Source organism: Centruroides sculpturatus, unplaced genomic scaffold (genome assembly GCF_000671375.1).
Source record: "Centruroides sculpturatus isolate CEXI.00-Female unplaced genomic scaffold, Cexi_2.0 scaffold44, whole genome shotgun sequence".
Taxonomy (NCBI): Eukaryota; Metazoa; Arthropoda; class Arachnida; order Scorpiones; family Buthidae; genus Centruroides; species Centruroides sculpturatus.
Window position 1 is genome coordinate 1,355,964 of NW_019384307.1, and position 8,239 is coordinate 1,364,202.

At 30.6% G+C, this 8,239-nt stretch overlaps 1 long non-coding RNA gene across 1 annotated transcript; it reads left to right on the top strand.

Annotated features, from left to right (window-relative positions):
- Positions 1 to 3,715: 3,715 nt before the first annotated feature.
- LOC111619471 lies at positions 3,716 to 6,479 on the top strand. Its single transcript, XR_002755759.1, has 4 exons — positions 3,716 to 4,051; positions 5,416 to 5,582; positions 5,749 to 5,872; positions 5,949 to 6,479. It is a non-coding gene; the product is annotated as an uncharacterized LOC111619471 (long non-coding RNA).
- The last annotated feature ends 1,760 nt before the right edge of the window (positions 6,480 to 8,239 follow it).

Below are 8,239 nucleotides of genomic sequence, written 5' to 3' on the forward strand. Positions count from 1 at the left end.
GCAGTTAATAGATGACCGGCACGACTCCATTGTTAACGGAAAAGTATCATATACGGGGGCAAGAAACTACAGTACTAATCCGAGGTGGATTAAATTAAATAAATTAAAAATATGATTAAAAATTGCAGCCGTCATTGTAACCATGCCACAATAAATAATTGCTCGTTTGTTTTATGTAAAATGTATATTAGCATATCAACAATTGGTCGTATCTTATGGCATCAAACGTGTATTTATTTGCCTCTAAAAGTGTGAAAATAATTTGTAACTTATTACTTTTAAATTGAAATAACATAATCGAAGATCAGAAATCTATATCTATATCTATATCTATATTCTATATTCTATATATATATATATAAATGGACATGTATGTCCCTATATTTCACCTTTCCGCCAAAACTACACATCGCACGTGAATAGTGTTTGTATGTGGTGGTAACCCCAAGTCTCCATTCGTGCATAGGGGTTGTTGCGTCTCAATAGCTATAAGGGTGCGGGAGATATGAGGCTGAAAGTGGTTGAAAGTGGCTTTCTATTTCGAATGTTTTGTTCGAATTTGTTCGAATTAAATTCGAACATAAAATTCGAATATTGGTTCGATTATAGAACGATTGTAAACGTTCCAGAAACGTTGAAAATAGTTCGTTTGACTAAACGTAAAAATTCTCTAATTAGTCTGGAAACGGGGGACCTAATTCTTGCATTCTGTGAAAACGGGTAAGATTAGCTATAATGTAATTATCTTAATCTTCACCATCGTTACTTTTTGCCCAGCGAAGCGGGTCCTTGCAGCTTGATTCTAGATTACTTAGAAAAACAGTCTTTTATATATGTATTAAAAAAAACTATATTACATACAAATAAAAATCCAGCGAAGCGGGATCTTGCAGCTAGTCTTATATAAAATAACAATACTATATACTGTACTATAGAAACACAGTAGAACCTCGATTATCCGGACTAATTGGGGATGAAGGTAGTCCGGATAAGGGAAAATTCGGATAATCGAAACAAATACTTTAATTCAGGGGTCGCCAAAATTTTTTAACTGTCGACCCCCAATCACTTTCCAAAGCCTCACATTGACCCCCACCGTAAAGTTTTATTACAAGTGTATATGTATGAGCGAAAAAAAAAGTTGTGGGTTGTGGTCTCTGTCTAAGCAAAAAAAAAAAAAAGGTTGTGACCCCTTAGCCGCATCGACCCCTAATCGACTCCCTAGCCGCATCGACCCCTGGGGGTCCATATCGATCACTTTGGCGACCCCTGACTTTAATTTATCTTTTAATGTTAGTACAACACGTTTTCTTTTTGATGACATATCGGTAATATTAAAAATAAATACTGTATTTTAATCGTGATCAAATTTTCAAGAAACAAATGTTTGTATTGAATTTAGACTACTACTGTCCAGCGCTAAAATACTACCTATTGTTTAAAAGGCCCTCTAGTGGCGCAAGAAGACGGATTTTATAAAATAAAAAGCAGTTGAAACTGCATTTTTATGAATAAAAATTTGACAAACTATTTATCGTTTTATGACGAGTAAAATTTTTTCGTCGCGTTCGCTGCTTTTAAATAATGCATAAACCTTCGAGGCGCGAGGCCCTTCGGACCGCGAGGCATAGGCGGTGGCCCACGTCGTCCATGCCTTACGCCGCCCTTGGTCATAGAAATGATGTAATTTGAATATAAATTATTTATAAATACGTATGTCAAGTTATAATTTTATTACGACGTAAAATATATTTAAGAGTTTACGACCACTGTGCTAAGTGAGACGTTGTTGAAACAAAAAAAGTTATGCATTCCATCACGTACATAAACAGTGTCGTAATTCGCCAAGTGCAAATCAGCAAATTCGTAAAATTTTTATTTTGAACAATCCGGATAATCGAAAATCCGGATAATAGAGGGATAATCAAGGTTCTACTGCATTTATATTGTTAAAAGTTGTTAGCTTTCAACAGTTTATACAATTTAAAATTACACATATAAGTTCCCAATAAAAGGCCGTTATTTACAGCTGATCGTTAATGGAATTTCGATTGTAATTTAGTACTTTTAATTTTGAAGTTACTTCGTTAAATATTTAATAATAATTCCAAAGTTACACAAAGCAAATATAAATATTTGCTTACTCGTTGTTTATAATTAACCCGCAACATAGTGAAATGTGTTTTATACCAAAAATTTTTTGATATTTATAAGAAATAAAATAAAATTGTTTTGCGAAAAGAAACAATAAAATTCGAATTGTAACCATTTAAAATAATTATTTAAAAGAAGATACACAAAAATTTATATGTAATATATTTTCCATTCAACTCTATTATCAATTTCATTCAATTATCTTCAAATTTATTTTCGTTGAATTGAATGAAAAATAAATTTGAAGATAATTGCCGTCTATTAGTAATTCAAGGATTTTTCCTTGTTTGAGAGTTATGACTTTTGTAAATGACATGTTACGTACTGTACACAAATAAAAAAAGAATTTTTGTAGCCATAATAACTGTAATTTGACTACAGAAAAGTAATATAAAAGTAAAACACAAAAATAACTCTAATTTTATATCTCGCTTTAACAATGCATCATCATCTGCAATTTCTCTATTTTCCTGTCTATTAATAATATCTTAGTATATATAAGTTACGGTCGAATAAAAATTACTTACAACAAATTAAGTGTTGTATTTTTAAAATCATATTTAAATTACTCACTCGATTCTCTATCCTTTTCGTACATTAACAAACTGTTTCGTTCCTTAATTAATTAATAGTAAATAAAGTCTTGTAATGCTATGAACTGTAACGAAATAGTTGAGGAAAGAAATGAAAATATTTCACGCAATTACGTAAGCTTTCCGAAATTTAGAGAAAGCATTCACGAAACGATCTATAAATTGCAAAATTCAAAGATAGTTTCCTAGAAGATAGAGATTTATCTGTAATGGTTGCAGAAAGGATACGCAAGATTACGAGAATTAAGGGACTGCACCTACAAACGGTAGATTTTTTTCAGTTTATGTGGTCATTGGCCTGTATTCTCTCTAAGAGCACTAAGAGGTCTAGAAAATGTTGCTTTTGTGTATTCACTACTCCAGTAAAGGGCTCATATATCTAACAAGTAAAATGAATCCCTTCTGAGGGCTCATATAATTTACATGTTTATATTATATGTATTATACTTGGCCTATTCTGCACCAAGTGCGATCTCATTCGAGATTCGAAAAGCGTTTCCCTCTTATTTCTCCACTTCTTCAGCTTTTAACCTCCAAAATCTAATAGCGTCAATTGCCCAGGCGTAGAAATACTCTTAGAAAAATTCGTAGGAAAAAAGTCATTTAAATGAATTTTGCATTGAAATTTAAAACGATGTCAGCGGGAAAAATAAAATACTTTGGCGGCCATTCATTTTTACAGTTATATAAACAGGAAATATATATTTATCTACAAACACGAACAAATTATTTGTTACTTCATTATTGTTAGCATAAATAATAATATCAATGTCACGCAATTTATAATAAAATTATTATTTTGTCCCGGTTAAAATATCACGATTAATATATTTTCAATGCCGATAAATTGAATTTCTTTTATATAAAAAAATTCCATTGATGCATTTTAAACTTATTTTTGTTAATACAGTACTTAATTGTTGCCAACACTCTATATTTAATAATATTATTAAATATACTTAATAATATTTGTTTACGTCGGCAAATATTATTCTTTTGTATTAAAATTCGACGAATTTTAGTACAAAAGAAGTATCGGTGAATATTTTGTGGATCTTTCTCGTTTATTGTATTTTGCCCGATTCCTACTTCGTTAATCTGCTATCGTTGACATCCCGCGGTGTTAAATGTTTCGATATTAATTCCTTTCACGTCATTATATACGAATTAAAATAAAAATTCAAAATAACAGGAAGAGGCTTTAAGCGGGGAAAATTATATCAGATTTATACAAAGTACTGTACATCGACTACAAACGATAAAATAATTTCAGATAAATATTCGAAATTTTAAAGTATTAAAAGGTAAAGCATTTTTATTTGTTTACTTTATATTTTTAAATATATTAAAATTTAAATATTTATCAATAGCAAAAGATAGATGAAAAATGACACATTACATAATACATCAATACTATTACTACGTTTGCTCTAATTTGACAATTTTTTTAGTATAGGCTAAGTAACGGATCGAGTTAATATTTGGTAACTAATTTTCCAGAGTAAAGCTTTAATTTATTTAAAATAATTTTTAAGTTTTAAATGTAAATTTTAATTACAAGAAATCGGCACGATTGCCCGAAAAAGTTTCTGTAATAAATTCGATGTTTCGTAAATAAAATACTTCCGAGTCGTTGAAAAATAAAGGGAGAATATTGCGAATTTACTTTTATTATGTTAATTTAGAAGTTTTTTTTATTGGTTTTTCCCCCGTTTAATTTCGTAATTAAGCACCCGGAAATGTTATTATTTATTTAAATTCAACAAAACAAAAATGAAATACAGTATTTAACCCGAATTTCATATTTCCTACATCTATAAGCTCTGGTAATTGTTTATCGAGTAACCCATCATTTTAATACCAACGTTTCCAATCCGTTTTTAGATTTCGAGCAATTGATGGTGGACGTGCCGTCGATACCTAAATCATTTATTACTTTCGTCATTCGAAGAAAATTTATTCTAACCTTAATACGTCAGTTTAATTTTAAGAGGCTTGGCATTTAAAGGAGTGATTGGCTGGACAAAACTACCCAATGCCTACGGCGGGTGGCGGGTGCAGTTTCCCGGGTTTTATTCACATTTTCCAAGAATATGTCGAAAAGGATAGAATGAGATCGTCACGTAAAACACGCCAAGCACCGACGATACGTCCGGGCAAGGTGTCTTGAGGGAAGACTTCTGTGGGAAATCGGCCCCTATTTACTATCGTAGCTGTATCATGACGTACAGTACCAGCCGAATGCCGTCTCCTTTGGTTAATATAAGATATTAAATTGAAATTTTAATGTTATAACAGTTTTTTTTATTAACAGTATGAAACAAGAACTAAATTTGTTAATTTTATTAAATTTATTGTAAAATTATTGTTATTTTATATATGGTATTAAGTAATTATTTCGTAGAGATGAATGCAAAAATATTTACTAAAATGCTTAGAAAACTTGAAAATCTTTATTTTATTTCTCGTCCTTATTGCCTTTTGCTTACTTTTCTGGATCGAATTTAATTTTTTCGTGGTAAATTCTAGATCCGAAGCAAGAAATTTTTAGCATAAAATTACAAATATCGCGTTTAAATCATTCCGCGTGACTTTAATTATAACGTTGCTGTTATAATTTGAGAAGATTCAAAATGTTTATTTTAATGATTTTTTGTGTTGTTTATAGAATATGAAAATATTTGTCCCGTTTACCGTCGTGTTTTGTCTGCTTCATTGTTTTATCGAACCGGGTCTCGGATTTATGCAGTTATTCTGCCTCTTCTGTCCCGTTTCATCGGAACCCATCGACGTACCTCTGTATTGTTGTTTATATTGCGTAATATGCGATTTCAAGTAAGTGATAATACCCGCTCCGACTTTGATTTCGCGCCACCGTTTGTTTACCTTCGAAATCGGGACTAAATCGAGTGTGGCGTTAAATTAAACAATTTGGAACGATAATAATAATGTATAATAATGGAGTTTAAACACAAATTTAAATTTAACGTATTAATTTAAGTGTGGCTCGCCGGACAAAATCCTACGTTCGGTAAGTTACGACTACCGAAGAAGCCGCCTATTTATAGGGAAAATCCGTTAGCGCTTTACCAGGGTATCGTTATTTGAGAGTGCGCTATATCGAGGTTATATTGTATCTAATATATCTTTGCCAGCTTAAATTTTTTTAATAACTAATTTCGTATTTTATCTTTTATTTAGCCAAACTGATTTAGTAACAGTAGTCGCAGGGTGATATATATGTGGATGGTGTGGATCGTCTACTTAAATTGTTTTAATCAATTTTGGAATTATGAGAGATGAAATACATATTTTGAAGTATTATTTAAGCTATTTAAAATACGGGAATACTCCGGTTATTGAGGTTGAATTCCAGTGAATAATCGTATTCCTTCGATCGAATTCGCCGTAATCGGGTAATCGGAGAATGTTTTTAATAAGAAGAAATGACTGTTCGAAAACGGAATTTCCTAACTTGAAAATAATTAGAACCGTCTTAATTATGGGTGATAAAAATCCTTAAAAATCTACAAGAAGCTAAAATAAAAACACGCCGTTAGATCTGAATTTTTATTACATTATTTGAAACTTTATTTTAAAATGTTTCCATCAAGATTATGTTCTTAATGCTTGTATTGTATGCTTTTCTAAAGGAATTGTTGTATTGTCTGTGCAGGGGTATTTCGTGTATACGGCATTGGCTTCTTCGTACTGATTAATAAAAAGTAAAATTAAAACGAAAAATAATATTGTTTTATTCAATTGTTTAATAAATATCATTATAATTGCATTTAATATAGTTACCTAATTTATCATCACACCATGCGAAGTAATTAAAGTACAGTAAAAACTGCTTAGACGACCACCTGCATTCGACGGGCATCTGTCAACACGGGCGAACATTTCTGGCACCGAATAGTTTATCCATAAAGTCTTCGTATATGTTACCTGTATTAAACGACCACCTGTGTAACGCGACCGCGGGCAAAGATTTTTCGTCTGAAACAACATACAACAACTGTAATAAGCGACCACTTTCGCGAATATATCTGGTCTAAACTATTGTTCAACAACGTTTTCCCCCTCCTAATATAATGAATTAGTCTAAACTCTCGTTCGAACCCATCTCGGACACTTCTCCATCCTTGAAATTAGGTTCAGGTGTTAATGAATTAGTCTAGTAACAAAGGAAATTCATTTCAGTTTGTTCGAAATTGTCCGATAAACGAAAGAAATGCAAAGTGCTGTCGTTAGAAGATCGTATTAAAGTTATCACAACAGCAATTAGCGGCGAACTCCATATAAACACAAGAAGAAGAAGAAAAAGAAGATTAGCGGCGAAGTTTAACTATGGAAAACGAAATTTATTTTACCGTAGACCTACAGTATTTTCCTTGGGGGTATAAAATATTGTATACGATACAATTAATCGGCTGATCTCATCGTTTGATAAAATTTATTTTTATTTACTTATCTATTTATTTATTTTGAAGCTCATGTACTGTACAGTACATGTGCGATAAATAGTTTCTGTATCAACCTACCTTATTTCCCCGATATTTTAAAGAAAATAATATCCAAGTCATTTTCGCACGCAAAATATTCAAAAAACAATAAATGCATTAATGCAAAACTCAGTTTTACAGGCAGCCTTCCTTTTTCGATTCTGCAATNTGAACTTTCCTGAAGTCATTTTTTGAAGTTTGTAAATATGAGAAATTATTTGTTCCCATCTTATTTTTTTTTGTAATAAGATAGACTACAAACGATTAAACTTTTTAAACTTAATTACATTTAGATAATTGATTGTATTAATAAATAAATATAGGTATCCCTCGTATAACACGGTTTAAAAATTTGGGAAATTTTCAGTACAAAATTTCAATCTTTTTAAATGCAAACTCCGTTATTTGATATTTTCGTAACAAAAAGAACGATAGATTTTTGTTAAATTTTAAAACCTATCCTATGTTTCATATAGCACGAATTCTCATAACACGGTACTTTTTCGGAACGTAACTACAGTGTTATCTGTATTTCTATTTTTAATATTTACTCAATACTAAACTTCAATACATGAAAAAACAATTAAAATTTATCGTCATTTTTTCTTTTTACTTGCAGTAAATTTATTAGAAAATGATTATTTCTTTTAGTGGATTTTTTAAATTTTTATTTTAAAACGATCCTAAATTTTAATAAACTTACATTTTTATTACAGGCTAATTTGAACGCGTGTGCTGTTAAATCCCTCTCGCTCTATATTTATTTATTAATACGATTACTTTCCATTATAATCGTATTAAATAATGTATTTAAATACATTGATAAAGTGTTATATTTTGTTACTTGTCTTCGTATAATATTATAAAATTTAAGCTGGTGACGGGGAATCTTTCTCGAAGCCGGGTCAAATTTAATTCGAGTAATTAAAAATATAACAGAAATTTTACTTTATTCCTCATTTTAAAGTAGCCTAAATCAGAAAAATA